This window comes from Felis catus, chromosome D1 (genome assembly GCF_018350175.1).
Source record: "Felis catus isolate Fca126 chromosome D1, F.catus_Fca126_mat1.0, whole genome shotgun sequence".
Taxonomy (NCBI): Eukaryota; Metazoa; Chordata; class Mammalia; order Carnivora; family Felidae; genus Felis; species Felis catus.
In genome coordinates this window covers 23,859,713-23,874,253 of record NC_058377.1, presented here as the reverse complement: position 1 = coordinate 23,874,253, position 14,541 = coordinate 23,859,713, and the positions used below count along the sequence as shown (strand labels likewise).

At 49.1% G+C, this 14,541-nt stretch overlaps 1 protein-coding gene across 5 annotated transcripts in view; it reads left to right on the top strand.

Moving 5' to 3' along the window:
- The window catches only part of KIRREL3 (kirre like nephrin family adhesion molecule 3), a 553,211-nt gene that overhangs the window by 9,840 nt on the left and 528,830 nt on the right, over positions 1 to 14,541 (top strand). The window lies entirely within an intron of this gene.

Sequence of the window (14,541 nt, the reverse complement as noted above, 5' to 3'; positions counted from 1 at the left end):
AGCCACATTCTCTCAGTCCGTCCTTTGTGATCAGATAGCACGCTATGACACCGAAGCTCAGCCCTTGACCACTCGGCCAGCGCGCATCGTGGGCCTACTGTGCGGTGGGCACTGTGCCAGGGACTTTTGATTCCAAGACCCCTCAGACAGTATTTCTGCCCCAGTGGGGTCAGTCGGGTCAGGGAGCAGACACTTTGACCCACGGTCACAACGTGATGGGCTCAGAGTTGCCAGGAGTATTCTGAGAGCAGCCGAAATGGCCGAGGGCATCAGGAAAGGCTGTATCGATTTCAGAGGATGTCTGGGAGCCCTCCCGGTGGGGGGGTTGGGGGGAGAGAGAAGAGTATTTCAGGCTGTGGCTTAGAGTGTATGCAAAAGAAAGAAAGCAGGATAGAATGTCATATATTCGGAAGCAATGGGTAGTGTGGGTGGCTGGAATGTGAGTGCACTGAGGGTAGTAAGAAACTTGGGAAAGAGAGGGTCAGCTTGTCAAAAATACCATGCTAAATGTTTGATGATGGACCATCAGGATTAAATCTGTCTTTAGAAACATTGTTAGTATCTCTGGGTCTGTACTCCTCTCTACGCCTTGGGTCCTATGGACAAAAAAGGGGGAAGAATCCACATGTGATTTATTTTTCTTGGTATCCCGTTTCTTATATGGGACTTGAATGGAAAAATACTCACTCTTTCCAGTTCCTCTTCCTCCATAGCCAGCCTCCAAAGGGGTGGAAAAAAGTGAGCAAGAGGGTAAGTATGGACGAACCGACCTTAACTGTTGGTCTCCGTTCCGGAGGCAGGCAGAGAAGAAGGTTGGGTAAACACACACTTAGGAACAGTGCGTTAGATACAGAATGTGGAAAGAAAGAAAGAGACATGGAAGCTGGGATGGCTGGGGACACACTGGATTGTTAGATGGTGTACGCACCGAGGAATGGGATTTCCCCATGCCAGCCCCGCATTGAGGACGAATGGTAAACCAGGTAGGGAGACAAGAACAAGAATGAGATAAGGGGGAAATGCCTAGAGACCTTCTGCTGATGATTTCTTTCCTCTTCTGAAGAGAAGCTGTGCTGTCTTTGGGGAAAACAAGGTTACAGGCTAAGTGATTCTACCCAGAAGACGTTAGGGATGTTTACAGGTCTCTCCCACCAAGTAACCTTTCTTTCAAGAGTAAAGAACGTCATCAGATCCTCTCATGTGTTCCGTGTTTGAGCCTGCTCTCATCAGGAGTGAGCGGAGACTAAGAACAAGCTCGATGGCGAAGCAAAAAATAGGCAGTGACGTTTCTCAGACGGTTGCTATTTAACTCTAGTGTCTAAGGCCAGCCTATTGAATAGTCTCCCATTGCTGAAAGCATTCTAAGAGTAGAATTCGGGCCACCAAGACTTGAAGAGTCCCTTCCCAAGCAGTGGATCAAAGAGTTAGAATAGATGTCATCCAGATCCCCCCCCCCACCCCAAAATTCCCTGAATCTTATCTATTAGCCACAGCTTATTGATTTGGGCTAATGAATTCCTAGAAGATAGACGACGTGTTACAGATGGCTCTGTCCGGCACATTTTCTTGTCCGTGCCAGGCACATCCTTTTGGATGGTGGTGGTGGTGGTGGTAATAAGAATGTTTGCATGAGGATGATGAAGAGGAGCGTTGATACCGAGCTTCCCAAGCTGTGGAGTGCTATTCACAAGCACTGCTTCTAGCACGAGAGGCAGCTGTCATCACTGTCCTGCCCTCCGAAAGGTCGTGTCCCTTGACCAGAGTCACTCTCCTCTGGTTCCCTTTTTCGCCTGCCCTGGCGCTTCTCGAGAGGCGGGGAGGCTTAAGCTGCTCCACGTCACCCACGCTGAAAATTGCGTAGAAGGTTCTAGGCTGTGGCACAAGACGGAACAGGTCCTCCTAACTTGTGGGAATCCTCCATGTTGAGGCATAGAGAAGGATTTCAAGGATTTCCGGTGAAAATCAGGGAGCTGACCTTCGAACCACGACCTAGCCCTGCAGCTCTGTCTTTTGATTCCCGACTCTTTCTGAGTGGGTTCCTTCATCTTCTGGCATTCAGCTTTTACCTTGAGGGCACAAGGTTTCCCCAGGGGAATAAGAGGCCAGCCTCTTGGGTTGAATAGCAGTCAAGGAGATGTTGCTTGGGTAGTTCCTTTTGGAGCTGTTTTTTTAAAAAAAAAATTTTTTTTAATGTTTATTTATTTTTGAGACAGAGAGAGACAGAGCATGAACGGGGGAGGGTCAGAGAGAGAGAGGGAGACACAGAATCCGAAACAGGCTCCAGGCTCTGAGCGGTCAGCACAGAGCCCGACGCGGGACTCGAACTCCCGGACCGTGAGATCATGACCTGAGCAGAAGTCGGACGCTTAACTGACTGAGCCACCCAGGCGCCCCCTTTTGGAGCTGTTTTAACACACACACACACACACACACACACACACACACACACACATACACACAAGGCAATGGCAGTGGGGAACTTTTATTCTCTGAATTGGGTGATTAAAATATCCATTTCTTTTATCCTTCCACCCATGTGGATGCTAGGCACGCTATTCGGCACATAGGAGACTCTGAATAAATGTTGAAATATTGGACTGAATGGTGAGAAACAGTAAAAGGAAGAGAAAGCCGTGTTTCTGACATCACACGTGCTGGGGCTGACAGGCCCCCACAGGAGGGCAGAGGAAGGATCCCCACTATTCGGAGTGGGAAGTTGTTCCTCTCCGAGTAAGGCCTTGAATGCCCACTGGGTCACCAGGGACGCTGCCAAGAGAAACATCCTCTGGCAAGCCACCCACTCCTCAGTTTCAGCGAAAAACCCAGCCCTGTCCTTCTGTTCTTTAATGCATGTCAGTTCCCATTTCTGTCAGTCACCTGCAAGTGTCACAGGTGACTCGGCTCTGGTGCAGTGTGACAGTCCACCTGTCACCCTTGGCGATGCTGGGAGCTATGACAGCTTCAGAGTGACACTGGGGCCAGGTTGGCTCATCATGCAGGCAACCAGGGGACAGAAACGTAGAGCTTTTTCCTGGAGACCCATCCCAGGTATCACAGGAGAAGCGACTGCCGCCCTCCCTGCCTGCCCCTTGTGACAGAGAGGTTGCCAGTTAACCTCCCAGTGGCTTTACCCTCCATACTCTAGGACTCTTCCACACCTGGCTGAAGGATGCTACTCCACATTCACAGGGAGTCCCATTTCAGCAGGGAGCTGGCCTCTGAAGCCTTTTTCTTACAGAGAAAAGGCTGTGTGAGGGGCCACGGTCCCTTCTGCACCTGTGTGAGGGGCCACGGTCTGGGCCTGTTCTTCCCTTGGGTCCGCATCAGGCAGGAGCTGGCGGGAGGTTTGGGGACCTAAAATCCCTGGAAGGTTTGGGGACATAAAAAGAGCTGCAGTTCCTACATCTGCCTGATGGTGGCAGCAGCAGCGCTTACAAAGCCCAGGAGTGAGCTGAGCTGAGGCCCAGGGAGGCCCTTAGTAGCAGGAAGAGCCAGGCTCTCTAGTCAGGGTGCCTGGCCCTCCTTTGCCCACCACGGGCGGGGCTGGGGCATGGAAAAGGCACGGAGGGAAAGAGCAAGCCTTCCGGATGGCAGGAGCTCTCCTGGGAAGCTCGGGTCCTTCCTGCCTGTTTCTGATGGATGTGAGGGCAGAGTGCTAAGGGGAATGTCTGAAAAAAAAAGGTAGGTGGGTACAATTAAAAATGCCCAGGGATGAGAAGGAGCAGAGGACCTCAGCTAGCTGTCCATTTCCCCGTGGCAGGTGTTTCCCTACGCTGGTGTCCCTCCTGTGGGTGATGAATGCATCATTCCCCTCCTGGGGCGGCTGGCAGCCAGGAGCTCTGTTTCCCCCCTGCCCCCAGCTCCCAGCCTGGGTCCACTGCCCCTCTCTCCAGGTGTCTGCCCCTTGAATGACCCCCGAGCCAATATTTCTGCCCACAGCTCCCCTCTCCTGCTGAAAAAGGCAAAACAAACAGTTGCGAAAATTCGTCCTTATTGTTCCTGATCTCCCGGCAGGCTGAAGAGGTGCTACTCTGTTTCCATCCCCGGATAGAAACAGACACCATTAAAACGCACCTTCCTGGGCAGTGGCTGTTTGTTTCAGAGTGCAACTTACCAGGCTGGGTAGCCAGGTCCTGATGGCAGGCACTGGAAGCGGGGCCTCCCCTGCGGGGGGTAGCAGCTTGCCTTTTTCACCTTTTGAGGATTGCCAAGGAGGATGTGTGTCAGACCCTGGAGTCTGTGTATGTGGGGTACGGGGTGAGGGAAGGGTGAGGCCATCCCTGGAGCAGCTCTCTCCTGGTCTCTGTGTGGCTCAAGTGGCTGGTAGACTGGCCGTTTATGTTGCTTGTTTGGTAGCTATCAAGTTTGGTTGCTGGTAGGATTTTAGATGAAGTTTGCTTAAACCCAAGCGGCCTTCTACACCTGATTCAGCTTTCTCACTAGCAAGGAGACTTGCCTCAGGCCCAGTCTGTCCATGCTGTCACACTGTCTGTCTTCCTGGGAGCCGGGGTGGGGTGGGGAGGGCGTGTGTAGTGGGGTTGGTGAGAAGGTAGGATCGCTCTGTCCATGTTATCGGTGTAGTCATGGCAGGTGACGACTCGAGCATCTCACACCAGAGAAAACTTTTTGCCCAGAGTTGGCAAAACCTCATTGCAAACTGCACGGGTCAGCGAGGAAAACTAGAACCGTATACTCTGAGAATTTGCTGAGAGTCGTGGAGATGGTTCCCCTCCCCGTAGAAAAAGATGTTATACCAATGGGGTACGTGCTGTTGGCTCTACTTATGTCTGGCCACCTGCTCCCCTTTCTACTTTCATAAACATGACCTTCATTAGGACTATGGGATCCCTCGATGGAAAGCTGAATGGGGGAGAGGGGAAATGGTGAGAATAGGAAAGAATCAAATTGTGTAACGGGCTCCAGATGCCGGCCTCAGAGCGTGTCTCTTCTCTCCATTACTAATGCCTCGTGGTTGCTGCCTTGGAGCGAGCCATGGGGAGGCGTCATTGAGACCTAGAGCTAAATTTGCTAAGATTTGCATGCATTTCCCTGTATCATCCTCCTAGCACCCCGGTAAAGCAGGGATTAGATTCCCGAGGCTTCGATTAGATTAGATTATGAGGCTTAGATGCCTTAACTTGCCCACACGTCCCATAACCTTGCCTCTCCCTACTGGCGAGTGATAGGACGGCCATTCAGACACTGGTATGTGCACCCCGAATCCCCCCCACCTCCCGCCCCGCCCACCTCTTCGGGAGGAATCCCCTTCGCACCGGTACCTGCACAGCCATGTGACTTGGCGGTATGCTGCAGAACCCCTGGCCCGGCCAAAGGTCCCCCGCCCTCCTAACTTGCAGGGCTTGGAAAGAAGAGTTGGCCCAAGTGGAAGGAGAGCTCTCCCCCAGGACAGAAGCTGAGTAAGAATTTGAGAAGCTCTGCTCCGTGGCTGGCAGCTGTTCTTACTTTCACAACCCGGCTCCAGTTTAGCTGAACATTTGGAAAGCCAAATGCTGATTTCTTAACAAGAGCCCATCATCACCTAACTTTCTTCCAGTGGCTTTAAAAGAAAGAAAGAAAGAAAGAAAGAAAGAAAGAAAGAAAGAAAGAAAGAAAGAAAGAGAGAAAGAAAGATTAAATCCCATTCTGCTCAGGGAGAGGTTCGCCTGGTGTTAGTTCTGTGCCGTCAGAGCGGAGCTACTCTGCATGAAAAGGCATTCCAGGACATCAAAACCCTCCTTTCTGTCAAGTCCAGGATCGTAAAAATGTCAGGAGACCACATGGTTCTGAAATGATTAATAATGGTCGTTAGGGAGAAATAGAAAAGACTCCTGGAACGTCAGAGGGTCTGAATGCCGTTCAGGCTCAGTTCTCCGCACTTTGGTTCCGGCAGGTACATCTTACCTGATGTCAGCAATCATTTCCGAGACGGCACGCATCCACCTAGGCCATGCTCGAGATCATAGTATTAGTTTAAGATAGACGCTTAAGATAAACCAGCAAAACACAAAAGTTCCTTGACGTTTTCGAAGCCCCTTTAAGACCGAGTCAGAGGAATACAGAGGAGGAATGTGAGGCAGATCGCTGCGTGCAAGACGTAACATTTCTTCTTTTCATGCCACAGTCTGAGCGTTTCAGTGGGACACACGGATCACACCGGCAGTGCATTGTCAGCTGTTACCAGGCCTCCAGTTCCACGTGGATGCCCCTTGCTCCGGCCATGAGCTTTGCTTTGGGTTTTCTCTTCATCGAACCAGGGCAGAGTTACTCACAGATAAAAGTCCGTACTTTGTAGTAAAAACAACTAAATGCTGAGCTGACCAGACTCAAATACCATCCGGAAAACCTTACTATTTCCCTCCCCTGTTCTCCTGCTAATAATATGAGGTAATCTTGGGACGGCCTGGGTGGCTCAGCCGGTTGAGCGTCAGACTCTTAATTTCGGCTCAGGTCATGATCTCACTGTTGGTGAGTTCGAGCCCCGCATTGGGCTTCTCACTGACAGAGCAGAGCCTGCTTGGGATTCTCCATCTCCCTCTCTCTCTGCCCCTCCTCCTGCTCTCTCGCTCTTCCTTTTTCTCTTTCAAAAATAAATAAATAAACATTAAAAAATCAAAAAAAAAAGGAAATCTGCGTTTCCCTCTCATCATCAGCAGTTATTTATTTTCTAAGATCCATACCACCGAATTCTTGCCAAGGAAAGTGAAAATATATGTACTGCTGCATGTTTTCAGTAAAATTATCTTCTTTTTATGTTACGTCGTCTGCCTTAAATGTTCGCACAGTCAGGGCAGGGATGCTGGTATCATTCCTAAGGACGGTTGCAACCATATGGACTGAAAAAAAGAAAATTTTCCTGTGAAAGTAGGAATGCCCTTTGTACCAGGCCAGTTTGCCCCTTTTTATGGAATCAGTACTCAGAGTATTTCAACGCTCACGTGGCACCAAGTGCATGGGGCATGGAGGTCACAACCTCCCTCTCAGTAATCATTGAGATGTTTGAAAAACAGCTGCTTAGTAGAGACTTGTCCAGAGAAAGAAAACCAGTATCTGGAAGGGGCGTTTCCGGTACAGAAATCACCTGCATCCCGACTCCACCCTGCCTGCCCCACCCCACCTGGGCCTCCCCTCCCTGTGAATATTGTTTATATTCACTTGAGCTGTACCAGTGCTCCAATTTAACCAGAGGAGGTAAGGTGACTCATGGGAGCTGCCTCAAAGAATTTTGATGTCACGTTATCATAGGATGACATATACAGTGAGAATGGACTCGGGAACGACCACGGGTCCACATCAAACAAGAGGTAAGGCCAGCACATACAGTTTGGAGCATGATGGCTTTGCCAGTCTGTCACTGACGTCACTGCTTTCCTCACGACGGAGAAGAATGTGGGTCAGTCCTCTCCACGTGACTCGCTGCCTTGTCCCACCTGGGGAGAGCCCAGGAGGGCAACGTGATCATCTGTGCTGACAGGCAAGAATGTGGTTAAGAGCCACCATAGATTTTCTTCCACCTGCACACTAGAATGTTTATTTTAGGTCGACGCTGTGCACCAGAGATGCTCATGTCCATAAAGGATGGATTTTCTGCTTTGCACAGTGAAGAGATTCGCAATGTATATAATAATGCACCCCGAGAATTCTCGTTCTGTTTTTTAAAAATCTTCAAGGTCAATACAACCACAGACATTGCTATTCTCTTCATTGTGAACTGGGATCTACGAGCTGTGTACTGTCATTTTATTTTTCAATTCATAAAAAAAGATGTTCTCATCACCAGGCCTCTGGGCCTCTTTATTCAGCCCAGATCACCAATGGGAAACCAAATGCAGGAGCCGATGAATGCAGCAATGGAGAGGAGAGAGAGAGGTGGAACCAGGGCCAGATTTATTTTTATTTTTATTTTTTTTAATTTTTTTTCAACGTTTATTTATTTTTGGGACAGAGAGAGACAGAGCATGAACGGGGGAGGGGCAGAGAGAGAGGGAGACACAGAATCGGAAACAGGCTCCAGGCTCTGAGCCATCAGCCCAGAGCCTGACGCGGGGCTCGAACTCCCGGACCGCAGGATCGTGACCTGGCTGAAGTTGGACGCTTAACCGACTGCGCCACCCAGGCGCAGGGCCAGATTTAAAGACACCCTCAACTTCCCTGCTGGCTTCTGTGTGCTTGTTGTGCACATTCCCGGACGGAGCGCGTAGTGATAGAAGAGAAGAAGGGGGAGGGGAGCACAGCTGGCTGTGGCTGTCAGTCTAGCGAGGAGGGACAGACAGGTGGAAAGATTGAGCAAGCTGAGATGTGTGTAGAAGACAGGCATTTTAGTCTTGTGGAGACCGTAAGACTCTAGGATTCAGAACAACTGCTTTAACTCTCCCTCAGCCAGATGGGGACCATGAAGGCACACTCCTGTACACAAGAAGGTTTGGAAGTTTCCATTCATCAGCGTAACCATGAAGAGAGCCAATGTGCCAGATGTCAGGGACACAGAGGGCTCTGTCTTGGATGGTTGTCTCTTGCTTGAACAGCCATCCCAGCATCTTCAGGAGAAGGATCTTCAGGCCAGATGTCTGGCCTCTCTCCTCCTCTCTTACACACACCCTTCCCTCCAGCCGAACCGAGCTGCTGCTGTCAAGGGTATGCTCTGCTCCCTCACACGTCCTGGCTTGCTCATCCGTCCTTTTTTTCCTCTGGAAGGATGTCAGCTCTCCGCCGTGTTGGTCCAGCTACCTTCTACCCTGAGGATCTTCTCACTTTCCTTCCTGGAGGAAGTTTCCTTACCTCTCCCCTCACAAGCCAACTCACGTGCTCGCTCTTCTTCCTTCCACAGCCTTCTGTGCCAACCCCTTGTAGTGCTTGTAATAATATATTAACGTGGCTTTTTCTTATCTGCCTTCCCTTCTAGACTGTGAGTTTCTGGAAGGCGGGGACTGGGTCCTGTTGACCTCAGTCTGTGCAGGGCCTCTGTCTGACTTGGGCACGTGGTCGGCACTTGACCAGTGGTTCTGGATCATTCTACCTTCTGTGCCTGGGATGTCACTTGCCAAGCTGTGAAAGTGCTTTATCAGAGAACACACTCTACCTATCATTATTATTTCATTCTGCAACTAGAATACCTGTGAGCACAAAAGTAATCCTTGGGGAAGAGGTGATAATTTAATCCCTCCTTGCGTTTATATAGCACTTTATGCTTTCCAAAACCCTTTCACATTTATTAGGGTCGACTCTTACCCTCACCTTGAAAAATAAGAAAAACGATACCGAGTGATGTTAAGTGGCCTCTTTTAGGTCATACGGGTGGTAGGTGTGGAAGGTAAGAGGAAAACCCAGGACTTCCTAATCCAGGCCCTGTGGTTCTCTCACCGCCCCTCCTGTGTCTCCCCCTGGGTTCCTCCCTCTGAGGAACTTACTCTTAGAGGGTGCCAGGTGCAGTGGGCCCTCGGGGGTATTTCCTGCGTCATCCCATGGAGCGTGATGGGCTGAGTACCTCCACCGTGAGGCAGGATAGCAATGTCTGAGGAGCTCGGACAGAGGTGCTGGTGAAATAGTAACAGCTGGTTCCAACTAAGGCACAGAGTTCTCTGTGCAGAGGCTGGTGAAACACACACACACACACACACACACACACACACACACACACTGCCCTTGACTGAGGCTCTCTTGTAACTGAGGCATCATAAAGAAAAGATAGCAGCTCCATTATAGTAAGGACGGTACCAGTGCCTGGGAGTAGCCTGGGTGCTCCCCCAGGGCAGCCTTAAATCATGGGGCACATTGGCCATGACTCTTCCCATGGTGCATCTGCCATGAAGAGCCAGTCCGTCAGCCTGTCAGTACTGTTGAGTGTCCATTGCACCCTGTGCAGCTCTTCATCCCGAGCCTGTGACACGGGCTCTGGACAAGAGGCCAAGAGGCCACTGCGCTGTCCCATACCGGTGGCCTGACTCTGGGCCTGGCCCTCAAAGGCAAAGGGAACCAGGCTTTCTCTCCTACCTGCCCTCACAAAGTAGTTACTTACTGAGGTGTGCCTTGAAACATTGTGAAGGCAACATTATTATGAGACACTGCGCAGAGGTGCGGTTCGGTGTTTCCAGATGTGTTGTGCTGGTGCCCAAGGACAGAACAAGACAGCTCAAGGGTCCCCGGTCTGATTTCAAGGCCCGATACTGGGTGGCTTTCTGAGGGAGCAGGTGAGGCCACTCAGCCCTACTCAGCAGGGTTCATCGGAATTATTAAGCTCTGATGCCCTAAAGGCATCCATTGTATTAATGAAATAAACTATTTGCTAAGCATCTGAATCAGTGCTAGTTATGAGAAGAAAAAATATTTCATTTATTATTATTTGTATTATCTTCTGGGTTCAGACGAGAAACCCCAGTTGAGAAAGGCTGTGTAGGGTCTGTTTTCGTTTCTTGCGTCTCCTGTGGCCACAGGACAAACTTAAATGGCTTAAGACAACACAATTGTATTATAATTCTGGGTGTCTGAAGTCTACCGTGGGTGGGTCTCTGTGGGCTGAAGTTTACGTTGGTTCTTTCTGGAGGCTACAGGGGAAAACTGGTGTCCTGGCCTCTTCAGGCTTCCAGTACATTCCTTGGTTCGTGGCTTCTTCCCTGCATCATGGCAACCTCTGGCTTCCATCATCACACCTCCTACTGAAGCTGGCCCTCTTTGCCTCTCTCCTGTATGGATCTTGTGATTCCCCGGGCCCACCCACATAATCCAGGATAATCTCCCCATCTCAGGATCTTTTAGCTGAATCACAGCTGCGGTGCTTTTTGCCTCATAAGGTAACATCTTCAAGATGTTCAAGGATTACCTTCAAGGAGTAGGACACGGATGTCTTTCTGGACTCATTATTCTGCCTACCACAGGAACCAGAGACAAGATGGAGGTGGGTGGCCCCCTCCTTTCAGGAAAATGTAGCCATTCTCTCTGTGTGAGAACTCTGTGCCTCAGTCTCCCTGTCTGTAAACTCAAATTATCTTTCTGCTCATTTATATTTATAAATGATAATGCCACTATCATTGGGTCTCATGGGGAAGAGATTAAGGGGAACATCTATTAGATTCTGTAGTTAAACCTCACTAAATGATTCTTAATAGCAATTTACTTTGGCTTCATTAGCGTGGAGTATGGGAACTCTCCTTTAAAATACCATATAGCACAGCCTCCTCCTGTCTTTGGAGTAATTGAAATGAAACAGAGATAAACAACAACAACAACAACAACAAACAACAACAGTGTAAGACAAAGGAGAAATAGGCACTGTGTTTGTCTACATGTGATTTGCTGTAGGGTAGGAGGTTTATTGCCTGAACTTTGATTTTTCTCTCTTTGCCTCCATGCCTGGTTGAGTTTCTGGCTTTTGACTGAGGATCTGGCTGGGAAGGAGGCACGAGGGAGCGGATATAAACTGTGTGGAAGTGAATGTAGGGTTGCAGGCTCAGGGACGAGCTCGTGTGTCTTACCATGTGACAAAGCAAGGGAGAGCGTATATTATCTCGGTATTAGACACCGCTTTGGACCATTCAGGTCATGAGATTCAGTACAAGGGTAGACACATAAGGTTAGTAGCAGACCTGTCCACTGAAACCTGGCAGTTGATACACCTTAAAGGCTTTATGAAGTCTTCCTTGGGTTAGAGGTTTAAGAAATTTGGAAGCTTAGCCCCTCCCTGTCTACCCTAGCATGAGATACACCAAGATGCTGTAGGAAGCTTGGGGCAGAGAGACCCCTTCCCTTGGTGTATGGGGAGGGCCAGACTGACCAATCCTGTCCGAGGCCCGTTCCTGGGCCTCCGGAAGTAGCAAAATGCGAGTCCCCCGGCCGGGCATCTGAGTCTGCCCCCATCCCGTGCTCACCCTCCCAGTTCCCCAAGAGTCTTTCTTGGAAGGGCAGGAAGAGACACAATCAGCGGACAATGATAGCATCTTTAGATCTATAAAATGTGCAACCCTCCAAGAGCCTGGGCCCAGGAAAGGTTACGTGGTGGCTGAACAGTCCCAGGGAGAGCATCACAACTGGCCCTGGTTCTCAGGGCTCTGGGGAATTAAAGACAAGCCCTGAGAATGATTATAATCCCATTATGCAGAGCTCCCCCTATTTATTTCTTCCTATGGATGAATTTGTATATATTTGCATTTTGTTCTATCTGATAATATGCATAGAATTCAAATTGAAATGACTTGAATAGATTTGAATATTAATGAGGCGTTTAAAGGCTGCCATCCCTGGCAGAGCCCCTGCGAGGGAGTGTGTGGTGCAGGAGCTCAGAAATCTCCTAAGGCACCACCACCACCAGGCACGACCACCGGAGGCCCAGCTGGGCCCCGGGCTGGGGCAGGGGAGGGACCTTCTAGGGTGGGGTGAAGATAGTCGCCTCCCCTACAGCTTCCAGGCACCAAGCTCGGAGCCTACTTCACTGAAGGGGTGTGTTGAAAACAGCCCCCCAGATGTATGCGGCTTGAGGTCTTTTCAGACACACGGTGTTAATAACGCCATAAAAGGCAAGATGTTTTTCCGTCTTAAGAAAAGCCTAATTGCCTTTCCCGCATAGAATTGGATAGTCAGGGGCAGAGTCCTGTTTCAGCCAGACAGGTACAGGTGTGGAAGGGGCTGAACTATCTTCTGCTTGGAGCCCTCTAGCTATAGGATGTCTAACACCTCCTGGTTATTTTTCTACAGATGATGGCAGTGAGTCAACATGCTTTCAGTGGGCCTGAAGGCCATCAGTCCTTCTCCAGGCTCTAGTGAGGAAGTCGTTTGATGTCGGTCACTGCAGCCCCTCAGTGTTGACATCTACTGTAGCCTGCCTAAGCCCTGGGCTAAACTCGAAGAATATATAAGATAAAATAGCTTGTAAACATAAGAAAGGCCCCCTGGGGTTCTACTGGCCATATTTTCTTCTTTTTATCAAAAGTCATGGGTTCCTTCTCTTAGGACCTCTCAGGTGGGCCTGTGGTGTGGCTTCAGTTACTCAGCCTTAAAATCTATAGGCCCGTTGTGTAAGAATAGCACTTTGTGGGAATTTCGGTTGGGTTACCAGTTGTCCCCTGCGTAGAGCTCTAAATACACCATCGTTTCTTGCTTACGTACTGGGGATCGACATTCCAAAGCAATCCTAAAGTGTTTTATCTTGTCCTAACCGAATCTTGGGTAGTTCCAAGTTTATGTTCCTCGCACACATGCCAGTGGCCAATTATGAGAGCAAGTAGCAATGAAAATATACTTGTGAGTCACTCAGTTTCCTGCTCCAAGAGGCTCTCGTGTGTACCATTGTCGCGTCGAATTCAACAATCTGAAAATTAAACTCCTCGTTTTATCCCCCATTGTGGTCCTAATCTCAGTCAAGGGTAGCCCCGTATTCCCACCTTCTTCTGAAATCTGAGTCATTACCAGCCTCTCTCCTACATCCGACCAGTTCTCTGTCATGACAAATCGTATCCACATTGTCTTTTCTCTTCCCCTACTCATTCTCATCATTTTCTTCCAGAATATTACAGCATCCTATCAAGTCCATCACTTTTTTCCAAAGTCATCCATCACCACTGTCACTCTTCACTACGTGTATCTTCCTAGGTCACCTGTCAGATTCACTTCTTCCCCATCGCACCCAGGACCGTGGGCTATCCTTGGCTGATAAACTGAGGCCCAAACACCCCCACTTGCTCTCTGAGGTCTAACCATCACCTCACACTTAAAGTCCTCTAGTATCTGGCACCAGCTGCTTATCTAGCATCATCTTGTCTGCATTCCTCTTTATTCTCCAAGCTGCAGGAAAAGAAAGAAAGAAAGAAAGAAAAAAGAAAAGAAAGAAAGAAAGAAAGAAAGAAAGAAAGAAAGAAACTAACTCTCTGGATATTCTCTACCTCATGTCTTTGTTTATGCTGTTCCTTTGCCTTAGAATGTTCATTCTTCACCATTTATTGAAATACTCTTCATATTTCAAGGCTCAACTCAAACATCACCTCTTCCATGAAGTTATTTCCTGTGGCCAGCTCAGAGTCGCTCATTTCTTTGTCCTCCTGTGACATACGTATTCTGTTGTCTCCTGTGTTCAGTGCTGTTCAGCTTGTTGTTTACTTGGTATCTTACCAACTCAATTGCAAGTACCATAAGGAGAGAAACTCTAATGCTTTAACATTTTTTATACCATCTGATCATCTATGACAGTGCTCAACAGACGTTTAATGAGTAAATGAGTAAATGGGAAAGTTTCAGTATTGTTTAGGGCATGTCCAGGTCTCCGCGTCATCCTGTTCAGTCCTGGCCCCTTTAGCACCCAGATATCTTGAAAAGACACTGACATTTATGAAGCACCTGCTCCGTATGCTCATGATCACTTAATTCTCCACTAAAAACACTGTGCAAAGATCCTCATTTCCATTTTGGAGGTGAGAAAATGGAGTCTCACTGAAGTTAAGAAATTTGTCCCAGGTCGTATCCCCGGTGGATAATGGAGCCAAAGTGAAAGAAAGCTCAAGCCTTCTGACTCCCCGTCTCAGGTTCTTGCCCATACCCCAAGCTGCCTGCAGTCAACCAGAG